Below are 26914 nucleotides of genomic sequence, written 5' to 3'. Positions count from 1 at the left end.
GAAAAGGCCATTCCCAGGCATTGCCTTGGGAGTATTAGGAATATATGATCCTCTTTTTTGAAAGAGAAACTGTTGCTGAGGAGTCATGGTTGGGCTGGGGCCCTCTGTTGCTGGGGCCACAGCCACCACCACCATGGAAGAGGAGCAGAAAAAGCTGCAGGGGTAGCTAGCTGCCAAGGGAAAACTGAAGAACCAAAACACCGAGACTTATTTAAAAGCCATGAATAATTGCCCAAATCCACCACCTTCTAAATCTACCTTAACTGCAAAAAGGATGTTACCAACCATGCTATTTTGCATTTTGCCTGTCAGAGCTACAAAGTCCATCACCATTAAACTCCACTCCAGACCAGCTAATATAACAGGTCCCAGAAGCCAAAGTTGGAGGCACCAAAAGTCTGACTTCAAGAAGTGTTTCTTCTAACTCAAAATGTAAATCTTTCAACAAGAGTCGCCAGCAACATGAAGCTGGATCATCCGCTAAAGGAGAACTGTCAAGAAAATCCATGAGGTTGCCTAATACACAGAAACTAAAAACTACAAAGAAGCAGGTAATGTACAGACTTTGTGGGTAATATCCATGTTGAAAACAAATCTTTGGATGACTTTTTCTTAAAAAGCTGAACAAAGAGAACTTGCTTCAAACTTATCAGAACCTGAGAAGAAGCCAGATCCTGCATTATGTGCCACAAGTAACCCAAAGACTAACTCTTATAATCATATCAAGAGCAATTTGTCTCCTAAACAAGTCTTGGGCAAAAGTTGGATGAATACTGCTGTTCTGAAAGACAGGGTTAATAATAAACAATTTGTTATAAAAACACAAATAAGGACTCTACCAGAAAAAGTATAGCAACCCTCTAAAGGACAGAGCTTGCAAGACCAGAAAAAACCCCAAGGACAGTTTCCTCTCACTTATTATTATTATTATTATTATTATTATTATTTTTATTTTTTATTTTTTTTGGTACCAGGGATCGAACTCTGGTCCTTGCACTTTTAAGGCAGGTGGCAGAACCACTGAACTAAATCCCCGGCCCTCTCACTTATTATTATTATTTTTTATTAGTTCCCTCCCACTTTATTGAGACCTTTAGTAGGACTCAAGCATCAAAATAACCAGTGGTCAAGAACATAAAGGATGTAAAGGTTAAAAGGGGGTAAAGATGAACGCCGAAAAGAAACTAAGATACAATCATACACTTTTACTGAAGAGAAAATAAAACATGCCAAACCCAGGGCATACCCTAGTTTGCTGCAGGGAGGATCTAACAACAGATATCTAAACATCAAGCAAGATCAGAGGTCCACACAGCCTTGTTTTAGGCCCCAGACGTGTATTGCAAAAATCAAAATCAATAAACCAGAGGCCTAATTTGACAGCTGGCAACTTTAACTCAGTCATTCCAAGCACTCTTAGCATAATGGCAAATAGAACTAACAGCTTTCAACAAAGAGCACAGACTTTGGACCCCAAGTTGAAAAAGACAGTTCCCCAGAAACATTCCTGAGCAAGATAGCTCCCAAAACTCAAGCTAGTATCATAACCAAATGGTATCCAAACTAATCCAAATATTAAAAAGAAAACAGCAGAGGATCAAAGGAAACAGCTAGAAGACTGGCAGAAATATAAGGGGAAAATCTATAAATGGCTTCCTATGGAACTTAAAACAAAAAAGAAAGAAAGGAAATGAATATTTCATTCTGGAAGAGCATTGAAGAAGAAGAGGAAGAAAAGAAAGCACAGTTGGAACTGTCCAATACGATTAACAGCACTCTGACAGAATGTCTGTGGCTCATTGCAGAGGGTGTACTTTCTTTTTTTTGTTTTGTTTTATTTTGGGGGGCGGGGTTGGTACCCGGGATTGAACTCAGGACCTTGTGCTTGTGAGGTAGGCAACGGCACCACTGAGCTAAATCCCTGGCCCGAGGGTGTACTTTCTAATGAAATATTTACCATTTTGTCCAACATATCTGAGGCTGAAAAATTTGCTAAATTCTAGATCTGCAAAGCAAAGCTGTTGGCAAGAAAAGGCACCTTTGCGATTATTGGGCTATATGAAAAGGCCATTAAAATGGAGCAAAACCAATACAAGAGTTATGGGAAATTGTTCTTAATGTTTTGCAAGATCAGAACAGAACTACAGAAGGAACTGCCTCTGACTCTTGAGTTGCTGCAACTAATATCACATCAGTGGAAGAGCTGGCCAAGAAGATGGAATCTGGAAAGTCCTGTTTTCCCCAGAAGAGAGGGACCAGGTTCCAGCAATAACCCAAATAACCAAGACTGGATAGGATAATCAGTCTGGTATCAAATTATAGATCTTCTCAATCCCTAGAAAAAGTGGAATGCCAGAAGTGCAAGACATAAAGCTTATCACTCCCGTGCATTATTCAGCAAGAATTGACCGAGCTGGGCCAGGGATTTATCTCACTGGTTCTGCCACCTGCCTCTCAGGCGCAAGGTCCCAAGGCCCAGGCAATAGCCCCTGTATCACTGGCCCCTTAGAAATAACTAATGCACTTGTGCAAGAAGATCACTAGAGAAAGGAAGGTTCCTAACTTCAGCGCGAGCTGAAGAAATCCAGATGGCTAAAAGCACATAAAACTGATGAGGCCTGTGACTAGATAACTTGGTGTCACACTGGAATAGCATGGAAGGATATCAATTTTGTTTTGGACACTGGAGCCATATTAAGTTCTAACTCAGGTACCTAGACCTCTGTCCTCCTTTTCCTGCTTGGCCAAGAGCATTTATATTACCTAGCTGTTAATGTACCTGGCACCCAAATATTTTACCAGTTTTCTTTTTGTGCCTGAATGCCCAGTTCCCTTTTCAGGATGAGATCTCTTGACAAAGCTAGGGACCACTATCTCCATGTGAAATACATGCTAAGACTCAAGGGAGGAGGGGCCATTATTGATGGTCCTTGCTAAAAATATTGATGATTCATCGTCCTTTCTCAATCCCTGACAGCGTAATGTCCCAAGCAGACCTCATGGTCTGAGAAGTTGAAATGCCTGAAAAAGCTATTCATGCAATCCCAGTACAATTCAGACTAAGTATCCCTTACCAGAGACAGTACCCTTTAAATAGACAATACCCGGGGCAACCCACTTTCAGGTCCCCCTCTGTCTCTCTTAGACAGAAGCTATCTTTCTCTCAATAAATTTTCCTACTTTTATAAATAAATAAATAAATAGATAGATAATACCCTTTAAAATCAGAGGCCCTTGAAGGCATAGCCCCAACAGTCCAGAAATATTTGGAGCATGAGCTGCTAAAGCTATGTCATTCCCCTTGTATCACCCATATTTTGCCAGTATGAAAACCTAATATAGGACCTAAGAGCACTAAATCAGTGTGCAATTCCTGTGTATCCCATACCCCCCAAATTCAAGGAAAAGCTCCCTGGTTCCCTCTATTAGATTTAAAAGGTGCATCCCAACTCTCACTACTTCTTTGCTTTTGAATGAACTGACCTTTCCACTAAAGAAACCACTCAACTGACTTGGACTATGCTTCCCCAGAGATTCAGAGACAGCCCTCATTTTTGGAATGCTCATCCTCCATTGGCCTCAAGTCTCTTTCCTCCAATATGTACATGACCTTTTCATTTCCAGTAATTCTAAGACAATCTCTGATAAAATACTGTGCAGGTTCTAAATTTTCTGGCTCAGCAAGGATACTGAATGTCACCCAGTAAGGCTCAACTTTCCTTCAGATCAGTTCTACAGCAGATCCAGATGACAGATCATCACCCTTCAGCTCCCCATAAGATTAAGGAGGATAAAATCTCTTGTGTATACATGGCAGCTGTGTGTGTGTATTTGGGGGGCGAAGAATGAGAGAGAAATGTCTGACACTCCCCAAAAGGTATTTTTATTCTGCAGCTACCCTCAATGCCTTGTGGCAAGCCTGGCTGCACAAGGAGTTGAAAGGCTGTTCTGGGAGATATTTGCTTTGGTTATAGCAGGCTTCAATAATGGACTTATCACAGATGACTCCACCCTAAAGCCTCTCTAGATGATTCTATCCCCCTGCGGCCCTCATCATTAAGGTCCATGAGGTGTTCCCTTCCCTACCTATGACCAAACAGAAAGTTTGACACCATACATGTGTGAGTTCACATTTTTCTCCCCTTCAATATCTATCTGCCATGCCACGCTGCCTTGGAGTCAGCCAATTATGGACTGAAACCTCTACAAACTGTGAGCTAAATAAACCTTTCTTAAAAAAAACAAAACAAAAAAACCTTTCTTGCTTTAACTTTGGGTGTTAGGTATTTTGTCTCAGCAATGAGAAAAGTAAGACAATGACCAAGAGAGATCTATACCAGGAGTTCTAAGGTAGTTCAATACACACACAAAAATATCAGCCTAGCATGGTGGTGCATGACTATAATCCCACCATTCTGGAGGCTGAGGCAGGAGGCTTGCAAGTGTGAGCCCAGCCTGGATAATTTAGTGAGGCCCTGACTCAAAAAAATAAAAAATGGCTAGGAATCCAAGACTTAGTGTAAGGCCTTGGGTTCAATCTCTAGTACCTCAAAAACAAACCAACAACAACAAAAATAAAACTACCAACAAAGAGAAAAGATAGTACACATGATGAGAAAAAATATTTGCAAACCATGCATTTGACAAAGTGTCCAGTATCTAACATCTAATTTAAAGTATGTCTCAAAACTCAACCATGAAATGATGAACCCAACTGAAAAATGGACAGAAGATTTGAGTAGATGTTTCTCCAAAAAAGATACACAAATGGCCAACAAGCATATGAGAAGATGCTTACCATCATCAGTCATCAGGAAAATGCAGATCAAAATCTGGAGATACTACATCATACCCAGTATAATGCTAGTACCTTAAAAAGTTTTAAAAAGTTAAATATACAATGGTACTTTGGTTCACAAACTTAATACTTTCCATGTTTCTGTTCAGAAACCAAATTGAATGAAAACCAAATCAAATTTCTTCATAAGGTCAACATTGAATCTAACCATTGAATTTGATTTGATTCTCATCCTATTTGGTTTGTGACCAGAAACGTGGAAAGAATTACAGTCATGAATCAAGGCAGCACTGTATAGCTGGGTCTGGTGGCTCATTCTTGTAATCCTAACACTCTGGTAGGCTGAGGCAGAAGGACCACAAGTTCAAGCCCAGCTGGGGATATTTAATGACTTAGCAAGACTCTGTCTCAATATTTAAAAGCCTAGGGCTATAGCTCATTGTGAAGGGCCTGAGATCAATCCCCAGCACCACAAAATAAGTTAAATATAAAGTTATCACATAACTATAATGAGTTTCATTCTTAGGCATATTCCCAAAAGAAGTGAAGTAGATATTCAAACAAAAACGTGAACACCAAAGTTTATAGCAGCAGTATTCATAATAAGGCAAAGGGTGGAAATAATTCAGGTTAATCAACTGAAGAATAAATGGAGTGGTGTACCCATGCAGTGGAACTGCATTCAGCTGTTTAAAACAATAAAGGATCAACACATGCTAAAATATGGGTAAACTAAGAACATTATGCTGCTAAAAGAAATAAGACACAAAAGCCACATATTATATGAGAACATTTATATGAGATGTCCAAGATAGGCAAATTCATACAAACAGAAAGCAGGTTAGGGTTCGCTAGGGGCTGGGGGAAGAGAGTAGTGGGCATAATAATGAATTTCTTTGTGGGGTGATGAAAGTGTGATAATAGTGATGGTTGCACAACATTGTGAGGGTACTAAAACCTACTAAATTTGTCACTGTAAAGTGAGTAAAATGATGAATTTTACATTATGTGAGTTTTATCTCAATAAAAAGTTTAAAAAGTATAAAAATTAAAAGCACAATAGTTTCCATAAATCTTTTAACTCAGAAATCTTATGTGTCATGCCCCTTCCTCTTCCTAAGAATTTAGGAAATATCCACAAGAGGTTTCAAGGCTGTGACATAAGAAATACACATTTTGGATTCCATCACTCCAAGGGCAGAGGAGGTGAGCCAATCCCAGCACCCAGGAGGAGGCTCCCCAGCCGCTATTCCACCACTCCCAGGGCAGAGGAGGGGAGCTGCATGGGCACCAGCAGCAAACCCCCATCCCCGCTGAAATGAGAAGACATGTAAACAAGCCTCAAAAACAGACTTCCAGATCACCTACAGCAACTCCAAAGGGAAATGAGATGGAACACACTGACACTCAATCACCTGGACTCCCTGAACTGGCAACAAAAGAGGATCTGGAAAAAAATGAAATTAGAAATAATTTCTCAGATAACAGCAGAGATTGTGCCCACAGTGCAAGACATGATTAATAAATCTAGAGAGGACACAGGTAAAAATTGAGGAGCCATAAAACAAAAAAAATAGAGGAGCTGAGGAACATGATGGAATCCCAACATAGGAAACAAATGGAATATGTAAAACAGATACAAACAGATTTCCAGGAGATTAAAAACTCCATTGAAAGTCTATGCAGCAGAATGAACCAATGTGAGGACAGAATTTCAGATATAGAGGATAAGATTGCAATTAGTGACCAGGAAAAGAAAAATTGCTTTAAAATTATAAGGGACCACGAGAAATCAATCCTGCTAGATGATGCAAAGAAGAATAATGTAAGACTGATTGGAGTCAATGAAGAAACAGGAGAGAGTGCAGATAACATAAAAAAAAACTGTTCACAGAAGTGATGGCAGAAAACTTCCCAAGCAGGGGAAAAGAACTTGACATACAGATAAGTGAGGCATACAGGACTCCAACTAGCCTTGATCAAAAAACATCTACACATAGGCATATAATAGTTAGGATTCCAGAAATCCAACAGAAGAACAAAATTCTACAAGCTGTGAGAGAAAAGAAACAGATCACAAAGGAAAGCCCATCAGAATCACAGCAGACTTCTCAATGCAAACCCTCAAGGCAAGAAGAGCTTGGAGTGACGCATTTCAAGTCCTAAGGGAAAACAGCCTCCAACCCAGATTCACGTACCTGCAAAACTATCTTTCAAACTTGATGGAGAAATAAGATAACTTTCATGATAAAGAGCACCTTAGAAACTTCATGAATACCAAACCAGCACTCCAAAAAATTTTAGACAATATCCTAGGAAAAGACAATGAGGATCACAACCCCAGGAAGCCCAGCAGAATGAATCCATTGGGCGTGACAAATTAAATGCAAAGGGGGAGAATCCAACAAAAAGAATAAAGTCATGACAAGGCTTTTAAAACTTTTAACTTCATCTCCCTAATAAGTGTATAATTCAATCTTATTATTGTACTGATTAGTATTTTTCTGATTCTATTGTTGCACACCTTTCCTTGTACTGTACTGGCTATTTATCATCTTGTGTCTACTTTTTAATTGGGTTGTCTATTAATGAGCTTTAAGAGTTCTTTATATATTCTGGTCATAGGTTATATGCATTGTAAATATGGTCTGTTTAAGGACTACTTTTCATTTTAATGATGTCCTTTATCAATTTTTTCCTTTTATACATCATGCTTTTTGTATCCTACGAAGCTCTTGCCTACCCTAAATTCATAAACATTTTCCCTCATAATTTCTTCTTAAAGTTTTATAGTTTTAGTCTTTCATATTTAGGTTTATAGATGCTTTGAAGTTATTTTTATGTATGGATATAAAGGGTTGAGGTTAATTTTTTATATACAGATACCAGGTGTTCTAGAGCCATTTGCTGAAAACACTATCTTTTCCTCTGCTCTTGAATTGAGTTGATATTCTACAAAATGCTAATGTTAAATAATCTTTCAAAACTCAGTGGACCATATACGAGTGGTTCTATTTCTAGTTTCTCTGTTTTATTTCAATGATCCATATGTCTTTCCTTATACCAACACTGCCTTGATTACTGTAGCTTTAGAGGGAGTCTTAAAATTTGGTACTAAAAGTCTTCCAACAATTTTCTTTTTCTTTTCCTTTTTACTTTTCTAGGTCCTTTGTGCTCCTACATAACTTTTAAATTTCAATATCCAATTCTTCATTTATAGCAAGTATACATAGACCTGAATTTTTACATATACCTTGTGTTTTCTAACCCTGCTAAATTCAAATAAAAGTTCTAGGGGCTAGAGATTTCTTAGTATTTTCTCTGTAGATGATCATTTCATCTACATATAAAGATTTTGCTTCTACCTTGCCAATCCTATCCTAATTGTGTCATTTTAATGCCAGACTATTTTGGTTTAGGCCTATGTTTCAAAGTTTAATGGACAGATGAAGAATAGGCATATCTGCCCTTGTTCCCCACCTCAGGGAGAAAGCATTGTATCTTCTCTATTCATATAAGGCATTTTTGCTGGAAGTATGGAATACATGTCTTTGATCTGTTGAGACAGTTCTGTTCTACTTTCAGTCTCCTGATAGATTTTACCATGAACAGTTGTAGAATTTAGTCCAGTACTTTTTCTCCAACTAGTGACAGGATCATATGGCTTTTTCCTTTCCTCTGTTAAAATCATGACTTTTGGGGGTGGATCTTCCAATGCTGAACCAACACTGCCATCCCTATAATAAAACCACTATCTACATACTGCCAGATCTGACTTCTAATAGTTCATTCTGTTAAACTTTTATCTATGTTCATAGTTTTTTCTTCTATTATCTTTATCCAATTTTAGGATCAGCACAATGTTGATTTCCTAAAATGAGGGGAGAAGTGTTCCTTTTTTCTGCTTTAAATGTTTGATATAATTTATTAGTTAAAATGTATATGAGCCTGTTGTTGTCATATAGGTAGGTTTTCAAGCTAGGAATATACTTTCTTTAATAGGTGCTATTCAAATTTTATATTTCCTCCATAGTTTCATTAATTTATCCTCCAAGGTACTTCTTAGAAGTTGTCAAATTTATTTCAAAAAGATTTTTGTAATATGCTTTCTATATCCCTTTTTTTTTTTTTTTGGTACCTGGGATCGAACTCGGGTCCTTGCGCTTGCAAGGCAGGCTGCAGAACCACTGAGCTAAATCCCCTGCCCCTTCTATATCCTTTTAAATTCTGTAAAATCTGTGGTAATGTCTCCTAGATCTTGATATTATAATTTTAAAAATGTATAACTGATATTGTGTAATAGGAAGAAAAGGTCTAAAGGAGCAGGGGTAGTGGGAGGGGTAGGGGAAAGGAAAGAAGGGAAAAGAAAAAATATGAGAAAAGGAAAAAAATGGAAACAAAGTCTTTGCAAATAGGGAAGGGTGGAGGGGGTGAAGGGAGGGCAGTGGAAGGGGAAAAAAATAAGAACCAAGATACTCATGTAATGGTACAAAATCCCAATGATGAATGTAACTGCACTTTATACCTAAAATGTACCAATAAACTTAATGGGAAAAAAAAGAGAGAAATACATACTTTGTTTCTGCTTTCCTTCCTGGACAGAGCTCCTAAAACCCTTGTGATTTCCTGAATAGTAAGGATTATAGAAGTGTCTTTTGTTCTAACATTTGGTTTTTTCTTTTGTACTGGGGATCAAACTCAGGACCTTGCAGTTGCAAGGCAGGCTGCAGCACCACTGAGCTAAATCCCTGGTCTAACATTTGGTCTTTGATATTTGACTTCCTCTGCTACACAGAGTTCCTAAATCCCTTGGAAGGTCCTGGTTGATAGGTGAGTCTTTTGTTCCAATTGCTTCAGGATGGTGGCTGGTCACCAGAAAGACTAAACAATGATTAGAAGCTTTGAACTTTCAACCCCACTCTCTATCCTCCAGGGGAGGGGAGAGGGGCTGGAGATTGAACTAAGAATCAATCATGCCTATATGATTTCTTTCTTTTTTTTTTTTTGGTACCGGGGATCGAACTTGGGTCCTTGCCCTTGCAGGGCAGGAGGCATAACCACTGCGCTAAATCCCTGGCCCTATGCCTATATGATAAAGCCTGCACAAAAATCTCTAAATTATAAGATTTGGAGAGTTCCTGGTGAACACATTGAAGCACTGGCAGGGTCTTATACTCAGAGGGCATGGAAGCTTTGCATCCCTTCCCACATACTTGCTCTCTGCACTTCTTCCTCTGAGTGTTCAACTCTATCCTTTACAACTCCCTTTACAATAAAGTTGTCAACATTATGTAAACGTTTCCCTGAGTTTTGTGAGCTGTCATACTAAATAAATGAAACTGTGCAACCTTCAATTGACAGCCAGTTAGTCAGAGGTATAAATGAAATATTGGGATTTGTAGTTAGTAACTGAAGTGAGAGGTAGTTTTGTGTGGTTGAAGGCTTAAACCTGGGGGAGAGTGGTTTACATTAGCTCTAGGTAATTAGTGTTAGTACTGAATTGTAGGACACTTAGTCAGTATCTGGAAAATTGGAGAACTGGTTATTGTGGAAACTATTTTCCCAGTTTGGTGTCAGAAGTGTTTAGACTACAGAAACATGAGTGTTTTCCTTTAAAGACCCTCCCAGGGTGAATCAGAGAGCAGTGGTCTATCTCACATTCCCAAGAATGGAGACAGAGGATACATCCCTGTTACCCACCAACTCAACTGAGCATAAAAAAAAGAAAAGAGGGGCCGGGGATTTAGCTCAGTGGTTTCACCACCTGCTGCGCAAGCACAAGGACCCGAGTTCAATCCCTGGTACCAAAAAAAAAAGAAAAGAAAAAGAAAAGATATTCTGCTATTGTGAAGTTGTCAAATATGATATCATGCTGGGAACACCAGCTTAAGCTCTTTCTGATTTGAACGATGTCTTTTGATATTTTATATCTGTTGATATATGTTTGTCCACTTGAAATGGTAATAAGACCTAGAACCAAGTGGAAAGACACCCTAAAGCCATCTTCAGTCAGAGCATGCAGCGGTATAGTTCTCCCATAGACTTATTCTAGTTCTTTGCCACCATCAGTCATCAGTGACATCCAAGGATATATGTCCTTGTGCAACAAAACAAGGACACAAGGACACATAAGGCATACTAGATATAGGAAATGTCCTTCCTGCTTTTGAGAGATTCCAATCTTATTAAGTGAAGAAAATATTATAAACACTTGTAAAGCAAATTTTATTACTATAAGGTTCAAGTAATAATTTGGACGCTCAGGAAATATGATGAAGGTGAAAAGTACTTTGAGAATTCTAACAGTTTTTAATGAAGATCGTCAAAGGCAAGGTCTGTGACTTTCTCATCTCCAATAAATATCTGTTCAAAAAGAAGTAAAAGCAGCAAATAAACATATGAAAAAATGTTCAACATCACTGGTCATTCGAGAGATGCAGATGAAAACAACACTGAGATTCCACCTCACCCCAGAAAGAATGGTTACTATCAAAAAATCAACCAATAACAAATGCTGGCGGGGGTGTGGGGAGAAAGGAACCCTTCTCCATTGTTGGTGGGAGTGCAGACTGGTGCAACCACTGCGGAAATCAGTATGGAGATACCTCAAAGAACTAGGGCTAGAGGTCCCATTTGACACAGCTATTCCCCTGCTGGGTATCTTCCCCAAAGAATTGAAAGAATCATACCACAGTGATATATGTGCACCCATGTTTATAGCAGCACAGTTTGTAATAGCTAAAGCTTGGAAACAGCCCAAGTGCCCATCAACTGGAAACTAGATAAAGAAGATATGGATTTTTTAATAAAATGGAGTACTACTCAGCCATAAAGAATGAGAAACTAGAGACATGTATAGCTAAATGGATGCATATCGAGGCCATACTCTTAAGTGAAATAAATAGGACACACTTGTGTAAATACCGAATAGTTTCTCTAGTGTGAGAAACTGAAAGTGTAAACAAGGATTAAAATGATTAAAATGAATAATTGATAATTTGAAATAGGAAGAAAAGGTCCAAAGGGGTAGGGGAAGTGGGAGGGGAAGGGGAAAGGAAAGAAGGGAAAGGAATCATTATGAGAAAAGGAAAACAGTGGAAACAAAATCTTTGTATATAGGGAAGGGAGCACAGGGAATGGGGAAAAAATAAGAACCAAGGTACATCATGTACAGGGACAAGCACCTAATGATAAATGTAAACGTATTGCATACCTGAAATGTACCAATAAAAGAATGTAAGCAAATAAATAAATAAATAAATATCTGTTCAATAAATGAGTGAATGATTGTGCTTACTGACCACTTCCATACTATCTTTGTCTTTATTCTTACTAGGTTGAAAAAGGCAATAAATTCTTATTATGACATGATTGGATAAAGAGAAAAAGGTAAAGAAAATAAAGTCCCATCATTAAAAGATAACTGCTGTTAACATTTTGCTACATAAACTTATTTTTTATATTCAACTGGCTCACATTCTTTTATTTATTGCAGCACTGCAGATCGAACTCAGGGCCTCTTACATGCCAGACAAGTGCTCTACCACTGAGTCACACTCCCAGCCCTACAAATCTATTGTTTAATTTAAAGGGGAAAATATAAACTGTGGGGGTTTTATGTTTGTTTTATGATATTGGGAATTAAACCTAAGGGTACTCTACCACTAAGCTGTACCCTAAACCCTTTTAATTTATTTTTGTTTCTTTGTTTGTTTTGTTTTGTTTTGGGTACCAGGGATCAAACTCAGGACTTTGAGCTTGGAAGGCAAGCATGGCGCCACTAAGCTAGATCCCTGGCCCTTTTAAAATTTAATTTAATTTAATTTAATTTAATTTTATTTATTTATTTATTTTGGTACTGGGGATCGAACTCGGGTCCTTGTGCTTGTGCAGCAGGCAGCGAAACCACTGAGCTAAATCCCCGCCCTTTTTTTTTTTTAAATTTTAAAATAGGGTCTTGCTAAATGGTACAGTTTGGTCTCGAACTTGTAATCCTCCTTGACCAGCCTCCAGAGTAGGTGGGGTTATAGATATAGATAAAAGGGGAAAAGATTTTAAAGGTTTTTGATATTGCCTTACTATCTACTGACTAGGTTTTTAGATCTTCTACCCTGGCTGTGGATGATCAAGTATGAATCATTATTTGGGGAATAAAAGGGAAAAAAGGTGATCCTATTCTATAGTAATTATAACAAGTATTTTTATGTAAATTTATAACAGAAGAACTAAGTAGGAGAACTCATGAAACAGCCAAAAGCAACATAAATTTACCGTGGTGGGTATAACTATAGCTCCCTTGTGGAAATAAGGATCTCACAAGTGGATGTCAAGGGAGAGGCTTTCTGGAACTGGTCATACTGTCAAAAGCAGCAACAAGTATACTTGAAAGAGGGTCACCATTTTGAAACATCACCATGTCCCCAACCAGAAAACTGCTAGGCTCAATCCCTAGTCCTGATGCACACAGAGCCAGTCCACTCAGTCTTTGTTGGCCTTTCAAAGTCCTAATACCAGGGGGGTTACCAAGGGCACTTGCCACCAAGAATCACTATTTTGCTGCTAAAGACATTCACATAGGCAATGAAAAAGAATCATGACAGCATGACTCTGAGGTGCTAAGTGGAATGGCTACCCCAGCACTGTCTGCTGGGAGGAAGAACTGGTTGGCTTTTAGAGCTTCTTGAAGGTAAAAAATGCATCTCAAGCACAAGGACCCAAGTTTGATCCCTGGTACCAAAAAAAAAGCATTTCATTGGTTTTGTTCAGAGTTTTACATAAATTAAGACTGGGGTAAATATTTTTCTCGAAAGCATTTTCAAATTCACAGAATATTATTTTAGATGATAGAATTTGAAATAATCAGGCATAAAATTATTCTGAATCTGGAATAATTTTAGAATAAATCCCCAGGTATCATTTTTGTTTTGTTTTGATTTTTGAGATAGGGTCCTGCTATGTAGTTCAGACTGGCCTTGAACTTACTATGTAAGCACAGGCTGGCTTGAACCACAGCCATCCTCCTGTCTCTGCCTCCCTGTGCTGGGATCACAGGCATGCACTACCATGCCTGGCATTGGGTATCATTTTAAAAGTGGCTGTGGCAGTCATGTACTCTATATCAACAGGAATAAATCTCACAAATACAATGTTGACCAAGAAAAGCAAGATACAGAAGAATACATATAGTATCATTTAATTAAATTTCAAAAACATGCAAAGTAAATGTAAATAGGATAAAACTACAAGAAATACATGAGAATGATAGTCTAGGAACGTTACATTCAGAGTAGAGTACTATTTATCTCTGTGGAAGACAGAAAGGGCTATGTTTGGAGAAGATGCTCAGTTTTATGTAATTATCCTTCTTTCCTTCTGTTTTTCTTTCTTTCTACAATGGGGATTGAACTGGAAGCATTATATATATTAATTAGTGACTCCAACAGTGAACTACATACCCAGCCCTATTTATTATTTTAACTTTATTTTTTTGTTGTTTTTGAGACAGTCTTACTCTGTAGTTCAGGCTGGACTAGAACTCCCTAATGTAGCCCAGGCTAGCACTTATTATTCTCCTCCCTTAGCCTCCCTAATAGCTAGATTACAGGTGTTCACCACCATATCCGGGTTTTAATTATCTTTTATTTATTTATTTTTTTGTGTGGTGTTGGGGATTGAATGCAGGGCAGTTGTAGTCAGCTACTTTCCCTAGCCCTTATGTTTCATTTTGAGACATATTCTCATTAAGTTGCTAATTTGTCCATGCTGGGCTGGAACTTACCACCCTTCTGCCTCAGCCTTTCAGAAAGCTGGAATTACAGGCATGTGCCACTATGCCTGGCTTGATTGTCCTTTATTGTATATATTATATTAATCAGCTTTTATATACATATACCATTAAGTACAAAATGTATTAATATACAACATGCCACTAATTTTTAATATTAAAATTATATATTTAGAAAGATGGCAGAGTGGTGAGCAGCAGAGAAACAGCCTCTCTGAGATTTGGTTTCCTGACACTGGACTATAGTGGCTCCAGGTGGAGAAGGAGGGAAGTAGGTCCCCGGGACCCAGGAAGGATCTAAAGGGAGAATTGAAGTCCACAGCGAAATCGAAGAGACTCCAGGGTAAAGAAGGGAGATAGCAGGCAATGCTTTCTCCCAGAGCCCAGACTCACAGCATATGAAGGGCAGATCAAACCTGGAGACACACAGTGACTACTGGCAATCCCAGAGGCCTCCATAGAGAAACACACTAATTGAACAGAGCAGTGGACACAGCAGACTACAATGGCTGGTGAGTTATTCAGGTTCACATGTCACCCAGGAGAGGGCAATTGGCCAGCACCCATCTTGGAAAAGGCCCAACTGAGCTTGGAACTCAGAACAACTGTGGGCAGGTTCTGTCTAGTGGCTCCTGGTGTCACAGTGAGGGTGCTGAGTTCAAATTGGAAGGAGGTCAGGAAGCGGAGTTCAAGCCAGCAGGAGACACATAGACTGTTGCAGGCTCAACAAATCTGGTTCCAGCCTCATATCCAGAAACCAGCCTGAACTTCAGTGGAACTAAAGGTGCAGGCTTGCTAGGATTATCCACTGACCCACCAGAAAGCAATGGTTGGCTTGCTGGGATTAACTAGCTCAGATCTGGACTCTGTCTGCCCATGTTGTCTATGAGTGACAGCAGAGACACACCTTGAATTGGACTTTTTTTCTTTTCTTTTCTTTTTCTTATTTTCTTTCTTCTTTTTTTCCTCTTTTCTTGTTTTTATTCTCATTTTTTTCTTTGTTTTTATATGAATGTGAACACAGTTTCTAGTTTTGTTGTTATTGTTGTTATTCTATTCTGCTCTTGTTTTTATTTCTTCCTTCTCTCTTTCCCTCCTGACTTCCTCACCCGTTTCCCAAAGTTTGTATGATCTTCTTTTGCCCTCCAGCCTTGCTTCTAATCTCTTCCACTTCTTCTATTTCTCTGTTTTTCCCCTAACCCCTTTAAAATCTTCTCCCCTAAGGGTAAAATTGTCATATTGAGGGCTTATTTATTGCATACAATTTTCTGGTTCATTTTAGATTTTGTTATATAAACACAAAGGGGTGGCAAATTAATAGTTACCAAAGTTTGACATTTTCTAGTCTGTGTTTGATGCTACTGTTGTTGCTGATTGTACTACTTTAGCCAAAGTAACATAATTGTGCTACTCAAGTTATTCTTCCTGGTATATCAAGACTGAGATTGCCTAAGGGTCTTAAAAAATATCATAGGCCAGCGCCAAAGAACTGCTGCCTGGGCCAAGTAGGCAGAAACTTCTTATCCCCAATAAATTGAAGAGGTAGAATCTTGAAACAGACTCAAAACTCAAAACCCAGCTACACCTGGATGACACCTCTGAGAAGTAGTCATTTCCTAAGGATTCTGAATACTGGCAATAAAGCTACTCACCATAAGCAATTTACAAGCATCAACCCAGGAATTAAACTAAAAAAAAAGAAAAGAAAACACTTGAACAAGATGCAACCTCCGCAGTCTTTCAGTTCATCAAAGGCAAACCCAGGGGAAAGTGAAGTGGAACAATCCAAAAGCCACCCACCTGGACTCTCTGAAATGGTAATAGTGTAAGTAGCAAAGCAGATGAATGAGATTCTAGAAAAAATCAAGGCAGAAATAATTTCTCAAATAACTACAGAAATGGTGACCACAATGAAAGACATGCTTAGTGACTCTAGAGCAGACACAGATTTAAAAAATAGAGGACCTCAGGAAATTGATGGAAACCATGAATGCCCAGCATAGGAAAGGAATAGAATTCATAAAATAGATTCAAACAGATATACAGGAGATTAAAAATTGCACTGAAAGTATATGCAGTGAATGAGCCAATGTGAGGACAGAATATCAGACATAGAAGACAGGGTTGCAGTTAGCGATCATGAAAAGAAAGATTTCTTGAAAATAGCAAGGACCATGAGAAATCAATCCAGCAGCTGCTAGATGATGCAAAAAAGAATAACATAAGATTGATCTGAGTCAATGAAAAAGTAAGAGACAGTGCAAATAACATAAAAAACCTATTCACAGAAGTAACAGCAGAAAACTTCCCAAGCATGGAAGAAGAGTTTGACATACAAATAAGTGAGGCATATAGAACTCCAATTAGCCATGATAAAAAAAAAAATCCTCCCCAAGGCATAAAATAGCCAAGATTCCAGAAATTCAACATGAGAACAGAACATTAAAAGCTGTTAGAGAAAAGAAACAAATCACCTATAAAGGAAAACCCATAAGAATCACAACAGACTTCTCAACACAAACCCTCAAGCCAAGGAGCCTGGAGTGAAATATTTCAAGCCCTTAAAGGAAAACAACCTCCAACCCAGACTGACATACCCCACAAAACTATCTTTCAAAATTGATGGAGAAATAATATGCTTCCATGACAAAGAATACCTGAAGAAATTCATGACCACCAAACCAGCACTCCAAAGTATTCTGAAGGATATTCTATAAAAAGATAACAAGGATTACAACTCCACAAACCCCAACAGAATGAATCCACCAGGTAAGGCAAGAAATTAAACAGATGAGGAAAGAAGGGGGCCAACAACAGGAAAATAACATGACAGGGATAAGTCAATACATATCAGTTATAACCATCAATGTAAACGGTCTCAATTCACCAATCAAAAGAAACAGACTGGCAGAATGGATTTAAGAAGCAAGATCCAAAAATACGCTGCATACAAGAAACACATTTAATTCAAAAAGAAATTCATAAACTGAAAGTCAAAGGATAGAAAACAACATTCCATATGACAGGAACCTGGAAAAAAGCAGGGGTAGCTATTCTCTTTGCAGAAAAAGTGGATTTCAAGCCAAGACTGATTATGAGAGACAAAGGAGGCCATTACATCCTTGTAAAGGTAACAATCCAAGAAGAAGAGATAACAATCATAAATATATACGTACCAAATAGCAGCATACCCAACTATATAAAATAAATAAACACTAATTCAGTTGTAATGGGGGACCTCAATACCCCACTATCACAAATAGACAGATCAACTAGACAAAAAAAATCAGCAATGAAATATTAGAACTTAACCAAACTTTTGAACAAATGGACTTAGTAAATGTCCAGAGAGTGTTCTACCCCACAACATCAGAATACGCATTCTTCTCAGATGCACATGGGATAGTCTCCAGAATAGGCCGCATACTAGCTCATAGAGCATGCTTAAATAAATCCAAAGGAATTGAAATTATCCCATGGATATTATCAGACCATAGCACAATGAAATTGGAAATCAATGGTAAAAGAAACCACAAGTACTTTGTAAACTAATGGAAATTAAATAGCACCCTCCTGAATAGCCAATGGGTCACAGATGAAATTAAAGAAGAAATCAGACAGTTTCTACAATTAAATGATAATGCCAATACAACATACTGGAACTTATGACAGGCAATGAAAGCAGTCCTATGAGGTAAATTTATAGCAGTAAATACCCATGTCAGGAAAAAAGAGCAGGCTCAAATAAACAACCTAATGTTGAACTTCAAGCCTCTAGAAAAAGAAGGACAAGTCAAGCCCAAAGCTGGTATGAGGGAGGAAATTACAAAAATCAGAGCAGAAATTAATGCAATGGAGACTAAAAAACAACACAAAGAATCAATGAATTGAAAAGTTGGTTCTTTGAAAGATTAAAATCAACAAACCCTTAGCCAACCTTATCAAAAAAGGAAAGAAAAGGGCCAGGGATTTAGCTCAGTGGTGCTGCTGCCTGCCTTGCCCTGAGTTTGATCCCTAGTACCAAAAAAAAAAAAAGACAATATGGAGATACCTCAGAAAACTAGGATTAGAGGTCCGATTTGACCCAGCTATTCCTCTGCTGGGCATCTTCCCAAAAGAATTAAAAGAATCATACCACAGCGATATACGCACACCCATGTTTACAGCAGCACAGTTTGTAATAGCTAAAACTTGGAAACAGACCAATTGCCCTTCAAGTGGAGACTAAAGAAGATGTGGGTTTTTTTATAAAATGGAGTATTACTCAGCCATTAAGAGTGAAAAACTGGCAAGCACAAGGACCCAAGTTCGATCCCCGGTACCAAAAAAAAAAAAAAAAAGAATGAAAAACTAAAGACATTTATAACTAAATGGATGCACATCAAGGTCATACTCTTAAGTGAAATAAATAGGACACACATGTGTAAATACCAAATAGTTTCTCTGTTGTGAAAAACTAAAAGTGTAAATAAGAATCGAAATGTATAATTGATAATGTGAAATAGGAAGAAAATGTCTAAAGGAATAGGGGAAGTGGGAGGGGTAGGGGAAAGGAAAGAAGGGAAAAGAAAAAATATGAGAAAAAGAAAAAATGGAAACAAAGTCTTTGTAAATAGGGAAGGGTGGAGGGGATGAAGGGAGGGCAGGGGAATGATGAAAAAATAAGAACCAAGATACATCATGTAAGGGTACAAGATCTCAATGATGAATGTAACTGTATTGCATACCTAAAATGTACCAATAAACTTGAAAAAAAAAGAGAAAGCATTTGACAAGGTCTAACACCCATTCATGATAAGAACCCTACCCTACAGTAAATTGGAATAGATGGTCTTTATCTCAATCTGATAAAATCTATCTATGACAAATAACAGCCAACATCATACTAAATGGACAAAAACTGAAAGCTTTCACTCTAAAATCAGGAACAAGACAAGGATGTCCACTGTCACCACTCTTATTCAATATACTCTGGAAACACTAGCCAGAGCAATTAGACAAGAGAAGGAAATGAAAAGAATAAGGATAGAAAAGGAAGAAATTAAATTATCATTATTTGCAGATGACATTATACCCTACATAGAAGACCCCAAAACCTACACCAAAAGACTTCTACATTTAATAACCAAACTCAGTACCATAGCTGGCTACAAAGTCAACACTCAAAAGTCAACAGCCTTCTTGTACAGGAATAACAAGCACTGAAACAGAAATTAGGGAAACACCTTTCACAATAGCATTCCAAAAAAATGAAATACCCAGGAATAATCTAATGAAGTAAGTAAAAGAGCTCTATATTGAAAACTAAAGTACTCTGAAAAAGGAGATTGAAGAGGATATCAGAGAGATATCCCTTGTACTTGGGTAGGAAGAACCAATATAGTGAAAATGGCCATACTTCCAAAGTTGTTATTTTGGAAGATTTAATGCAATCCCAATCAAAATTCCAATAGCATATCCCACCGAAATAGAGAAAAAATTCTAAAGTTCATTTGGAACCAGAAGAAACCTAGAATAGCAAAGGCACTCTGGGCAACAAAGGCAAGGAAGGGGGGCATCATAATCCCTGACTTGAAATGATAGTACAAAGCTATGGTGGTAAAAACAGCACAGTACTGCCAAAAACAGACCGGAGGATAAATGGAACAGATTAGAAGATGCAGAAACAACTCCAGACATATTCAGCCACCTTGTCTTTGATGAAAAAAGCCAACAGAAACACAGTAAAAGCAAGCAACTCCAGAAGCCTCCAGGGAGAAACACACCAGTGGAATGGAGCAGTGGATGTTGTGTGCTACAACAAAAGTCCAAGTGATTGTCATGTCCCCTGTAAAGCGTGGTTGATCAGATGCCATCTTAGGGAGGGGTCAATTGAACCCAGGACTCAACAGCTGTGTGTCGGCTTCATCTCAGGGCTCTCTGGGTTAAACTACCACAGTGACTGGGTGAGGGACAATCATAGGAGACATCCAGGGTCAGGGAGCTGTGGGCAGGCCAGCAAGAGACACCCAGAGTGTTATAAGCTAACTGACTCAGATCCCAACCCCACAACCAGATGTTAGGCTCAGCCTGAATCAGTGGATTTGAAAGTCTGAGAATTAACTCCATGCCCTAATCCTACTGCAGGCTTGCTGGGATTACCCAGCACATATCTGGGATCTTATTGTCTTCACTGTCTACCATCTAGGGCAGAGTCATGCCCTGAATTGGACATTACCACAAAACTATAGATTCCAGAAGATAACCACAGGGTTGAAATCAGAGAAACTTCTTTTTTGTGTGTTTGTTTGCTTTCCTTTGTAAGGGTGAGCATTTTTTTTCCCCATTAACTTTATTGGTACATTTTAGGTATAAAATACAGTTACATTCATCATTGGGATCTTGTACCATTACATGAGTCTCTTGGTTATTTTTTTTTCCCCTTCCCTTGCCCTCCCTTCCCTATTTGCAAAGACCTTGTTTCCATTTTTTCCCTCTTCTCATATTTTTTCCTTTCCCTTTTTTCCCTTCCCCTACCCCTCCCAATTCCCCTGCTCTTTTAGACCTTTTCTTCCTGTTACACAATATCAGTTATACATTTTTAAAATTACAATATTAAGATCTAGGAGACATTACCACAGATTTTACAGAATTTAAAAGGATATAGAAAGCATATTACAGGGCCGAGGATTTAGCTCAGTGGTTCCGCCACCTGCCTTGCAAGCACAAGGACCTGAGTTCGATCCCCGGTACCAAAAAAAAAAAAGAAAGAAAGAAAGAAAGAAACCATATTACAAAAATCTTTTTTGAAATAAATTTGACAACTTCTAAGAAGTAACTTAGAAGACAAATTAATGAAACTAACTCTGGAGGAAATATAAAATTTGAATAGCACCTATTAAAGAAAGTATATTCCTAGCTTGAAAACCTACCTATATGACAACAGCAGGCTCATAAACATTTTAACTGATAAATTATATCAAACAATTAAAGCAGAAAAAAGAAGGAACACTTCTCCTCTCATTTTAGGAACTTAACAATGTGCTAACCCTAAAATTGGATAAAGATAATAGAAGAAAAAAGTATGAACATAGATAGAAATTTGTTTAACAAAACAAACTCTTAGAAGTCAGATCTGGCAGGGTGTAGAAAGTGGTTTTGTTATAGGGATGGCAGTGTTGGTTCAGCATTGGAGATCCACCCCCAAAAGTCATGATTTTAACAGAGGAAAGGAAAAAGCCATATGATCCTGTCACTAGTTGGAGAAAAAGTATTGGACCAAATTCTACAGCTGTTCATGGTAAAAGCTATCGGAGACTAGAACAGAAACTTCTCAACAAATTAAAGACATGTACTCCATACTTCCAGCGAGAACACCTTGTATGAATGGAGAAGATACAATGCTTTCTTCTTAAGGTGGGGAACAAGGGCAGATATGCTTACTCTTTATCTGTCCATTAAACTTTGAAACCTAGTCCCCACTAAAATAGTCTGGCAATAAAATGACACAACTAGGATAGGATTGGCACAGCAGAAGCAAAATCTTTATATGTAGAGGAAATGATCATCTACAGAGAAAATACTAAGAAATCTCTAGGAGTCCCTAGAACTTGTACTTGAATTTAGCAGGATTAGAAAACACAAGGTATATATAAAAATTCAGGTCTGTGTATACTTGCTATAAATGAAGAACTGGATATTGAAATTTAAAAGTTATGTAGGAGTACAAAGGACCCAGAAAAGCCAAAAACAAAAACAAAAACAGTGTTGGAAGACGTTTAGCACCCAATTTTAAGACTTCTTCTAAAGCTACAGTAATCAAGGCAGTGTTGGTGTAAGGAAAGACATATAGATCATTTGAATAAAACAGAATCTAGAAATAGAACCACACATATATGGTCCACTGAGTTTTTAAAGATTATTTAACATTAGCATTTTAGAGAATATAAACTCCATTCAAGAGCCAAGGAAGAGATAGTGTCTTCAGCAAATGGCACTAGAACACCTGGTATCTGTATATAAAAAATTAACCTCAACCCTTTTTTTCCATACATGAATATAACTTGAAGGGATCTATGAACCTAAATAAGAAAGCCTAAAAGTATAAAACTTTAAGAAGAAATTATAAGGGAAAATATTTATGAATTCAGGGTAGGCAAGAACTACCTAGGATACAAAAAACACGATGTATAAAAGAAAAAAAGTGATAAATGAGATTCCATCAAAATTTAGAACTTTAAATGACATCATTAAAATGAAAAGTAGTCCTTAAACAGATCATATTTACAATGCATATAACCTATGACCAGAATATATAAAGAATTCTTAGAGCTCATTAATAGACAACCCAATTAAAATGTAGACATAAGATGATAAATAGCCAGTATAGCACAAGGAATGGTGTGCAACTCTAGAATCAGAAAAATACTAATCAGTACAATAATAAGATTGAATTATACACTCATTAGGGAGATGAAGTCAAAAGTTTTAAAAGCCTTGTTATGATTTTTTCTTTTTGTTGGATTCTCCCCCTTTGCATTTAATTTGTCATGCTCAATGGATTCATTTTGCTGGGTTTCCTGGGGTTGTGATCCTCATTGTCTTTTCCTAGGGTATTGTCTAAAATTTTTTGGAGTGCTGGTTTGGTATTTATGAAGTTCCTGAGGTGCTCTTTATCATGAAAGTTATCTTATTTCTCCATCAAGTTTGAAAGATAGTTTTGCAGGGTACATTAATCTGGGTTGGAGGCTGTTTTCCTTTAGGGCTTGAAATACATCACTCCAAGCTCTTCTTGCCTTGAGGGTTTGCATTGAGAAGTCTGCTGTGATTCTGATGGGCTTTCCTTTGTATGTGATTTGTTTCTTTTCTCTCACTGCTTGTAGAATTTTATTTTTCTGTTGGATTTCTGGAATCCTATTATATGCCTATGTGTAGATTTTTTTTGATTAAGGCTAGCTGGAGTCCTATATGCCTCTCTTATCTGTATGTCAAGTTCTTTTCCCCCCCTTGGGAAGTTTTCTACCATCACTTCTGTGAACAGTTTTTTTATGTCATCTCCACTCTCTCCTCTTTCTTCATTGACTCCAATCAGTCTTACATTATTCTTCTTTGCATGGTCTAGCAGCTGCTGGATTGATTTCTCGTGTTCCCTTACAATTTTAAAGCAATTTTTATTTTCCTGGTCACTAATTGCAATCTTGTCTTCTATATCTGAAATTCTATCCTCACATTGGTTCATTCTGCTGTGCAGACTTCGATGGAGTTTTTAATCTCTTGGAAATCTGTTTGTATCTGTTTTATGGATTCCATTTGTTTCCTATGTTGGGATTCCATCATATTCCTCAGATCTTCTATTTTTTTATCTGTGTACTCTCTAGATTGATTAATCATGTCTTGCACCATGAGCAAAATCTTTGCTGTTATCTGAGTAATTATTTCTGATTTCATTTTTCCCAGATCCTCTTTTGTTGCCAGTTCAGAGAGTCCAGGTGGTTGAATATCAGAGGATTCCATCTCGTTTCCCTTTGGAGTTGCTGTAGGTGATCCAGAAGTCTGTTTTTGAGGCTTGTTTATGTGTTTTCTCATTTCCACGGGGAAGGGGGGTGCTTCTGGTGCCCACATGGCTCACCTTCTCTGTCCTAGGAGCCTGGGATGGTGGTGGGGGAGCTTCCTTCCGGCTGCTGGGACCAGCTCACCCTCTCTGCCCTAGGAGCCTGGGATGGAGGCGGGGAGCTTCCTTCCAGGTGCTAGGATCAGCTGAGCTTCACTGCCCCAGGAGCCTGGGATGGAGGTGGGGAGCTCAGGGTGAGAATTATTTAAGTTTTTTGGGGGGGGTGGTGTTTTGTTTTGTTTTGGTACCGGGGATCAACTCGGGTCCTTTCGCTTGCAAGGCAAGCAGCGGAACCACTGAGCTAAATCCCCAGCCTGAGAAAGGGTTTTTGAGCTGTTTGTAGCACATTAATAATCCACCTCCATGCTGTTTTTCTCTTTTCTGCATGCTCATTGTAGCCATACTGATATTATACTACTATTTATTTGGTACTTACGTGCCAAGCATCATTGGAAAGTCCCCTTCCCTCCCCCACCACCAGGGACTGAACTCAGGACCTTGCACTTGTAAGGCAGGCACGGTGCCTCTGAGCTAAATCCCTGGCATGACAAAGTTCTTAAACTGACACTTTTCTCATTTTACCCTCAAAAACAAAAAGGCAAAACAACAACAAATTATTTTTTTGAATTTGCTATATTATATTTCAGTTTTAGGGACAGGAAATTGAAGTTCATTACTTCAATTTAGGGATCAGGCCAAGACTTGAGCCAGGCCTCTGTGATTCCATTTAACAAACACTGGGCAAGAGCCTCCTCTGTGCAAGGCCTGGCAAACTGTCAATGCACAAAGCAAAGGCCCTTCCCACTTTCTGGGCTCACCAGGTCAGGCAACTCAGCCTCAGTGTAAAAAGTTGTGAAGCTGTGACCACAGTGATACCTGAAACACTCAGTCCTGCCTCACATAGTCTGGGAGCAAGGGATCGCCTCAGGGCTGGGGTCACCTCAGAAGAATCCATAGCCTCTGCTCTGGGATGGGCCAGACCCACCAGCAACAGCTGTTGGCCTTCTAGGGCACCTGACACTGCAGTACCCCCGCCCAGGCCTGGCAGACTCCTGACCCCAAACCTTCCCTCCCTCATGAAGAGACCCTGTCCACTCACCCTTCCGATCAAATCTCAACCCCCACCCTGATACCCCAACGCCAAACCCTCTTCAGTCGACCAGAGGGCACCTCACCCTAACTGCCGGCTTCTGGAAGGTTTTTCCACCCTTACCTCCCCCAGACCAGTCGTCTGAGCAGGAAGGCCAAAGACGCGGGAAATGCCTCCTCCCTTGTGGTGGCAAGCCCCAGGGAGCGGTTTCGAGAGACACAGTGAAGAAAGGGAAAGAAAAAATGGTCATTGAAAGTGAATTCCCTGTTCAACTGCTTTTTTTTTTTTTTTTTTCCCCGGTTCAACTGGTTTAAACTCATGTAGCCAAAACGATTCTTACCAGGCTCCGGCATCTAGCACTCTACCTGACAAGCAGCCGCGCAGCCTCGCGCCACCTGCTGAAAGTAGACACAGAGGCTGCACACTGCGCAAGCGCGGACGAACACTCGGAAATCTGTACACAACCTGGGAGACCCAATGCACATGTATGGTATGGAGCACCTCCTACCAGACGTATAAAATATGCATAGGATATTGCCTAGGCCAGTGGTGGCGAACGTTTTAGAGACCGAGGGCCCAAACTGCAACCCAAAACCCACTTATTTATCGCAAAGTGCCAACACCGCAATTAAACCTGAATGCTCAGCAGCTGCTGGGGCGATGCGAAGGGTAATTGGCTCACGTGCTGATAGAGAGGGATTCCCGTGCCCCCTGCGGTATACGACCCATAGGTTCGCCACCAGTGGCCTAGACACAGAATCTGGAAGGCTGAGGCAGCAGATGGCGCATGTGTTCTGTGCCGCGCCCTCTGCCAAATCCTGGGTGACAACTCGCCAGAGACATTCAGGTGCTGGGATCCAGAGCTTTCTGGCGAGATTGGCGCACAAGCAATCGTGGCGCCCTCTGCGGGATGAGGGCCACATGCTTCGGGCAGTACGCAGGCGCAGGTTTCACAGGGCTGGGGCGGTGGAGACCGTCGCTGGTGGCCCGGCACCCGCAGGGCCAGCCCACTGCGCACGCGCGAGCTGGCGCGCCCCCTGCTGGAGTCGGAGCTGTAGGGTTCGTCTGTCCGCGGTCGCGGGTCTAGGAGCCCCTTTCCTGCAGGGCGGCCTTGCGCTTGTCACTGCCGCTGTTGCACTGCGAAGCTGGAGCGGAACCACCAGGCCGAGGGGGGGACCTCGCGAGAGGGCAGCTCGCCGGCCACCGTCGCCCCGGCGCTGAGGCTTGGTGAGTGCCGCCGGGACTCGCCATTCGGCTTCGGGGCTTCGCGCCCACGCCCCATCCTCGCTGGCTGGCCGCTGTCTCGCCAGGTTGACCAAGAGCCGTGCCCCGACCTGCCCCTATGGTGCGGCGGCTCTGGGTGTGTCCCCGCTGCGCTGTACTGCCCCCCCCATGAGAGCCTCTGTGCGGCCCCGAGTGGGTGGACAGATAGCCCGCCCTCTTTTGCGCCCCTGGCTGCGGCGGACCAAGCTCGCCGCGCGTTTCCGGCTGGCTTTGCCAAGTCCCACGTCCGAGTCCGCTCTGTTATATTCACCTCAATCCATTACCGTGAGCCTCAGCCTTGTGAGCCGGATTGGGGGGGGGGGGGGGGCGCCTGGTCAGGGGTGTGGGCTGGCGATGCCCCTATGTACAGGGCAGGGCGGGGAACCACTG

The 26914-nt window shown here is 39.8% G+C and overlaps 1 protein-coding gene and 1 pseudogene across 6 annotated transcripts in view; both read left to right on the top strand.

Annotated features, from left to right (window-relative positions):
* The first annotated feature begins 85 nt into the window (after positions 1–85).
* LOC101697709 (cytoskeleton-associated protein 2-like) lies at positions 86–26319 on the top strand (annotated as a pseudogene).
* The window catches only part of Abca3 (ATP binding cassette subfamily A member 3), a 58639-nt gene continuing 57999 nt past the window's right edge, over positions 26275–26914 (top strand). For 5 of the 6 annotated variants that reach the window (XM_087203033.1, XM_004864641.4, XM_087203030.1 and 2 more), the window contains exon 1: positions 26277–26488. The gene's annotated coding sequence lies outside the window, so the exon portion shown is untranslated. Of the gene's footprint in view, positions 26489–26914 lie in introns of all 6 variants that reach the window. The other variant, XM_087203029.1, reaches the window with a different exon arrangement.

This window comes from Heterocephalus glaber, unplaced genomic scaffold (genome assembly GCF_053883595.1).
Source record: "Heterocephalus glaber isolate CG9 unplaced genomic scaffold, H.glaber_assembly_v1.0 deba00001781, whole genome shotgun sequence".
NCBI lineage: Eukaryota > Metazoa > Chordata > Mammalia > Rodentia > Bathyergidae > Heterocephalus > Heterocephalus glaber.
Note: the sequence above shows the minus strand (reverse complement) of the source record. Positions and strands in the feature narration are given on the sequence as shown.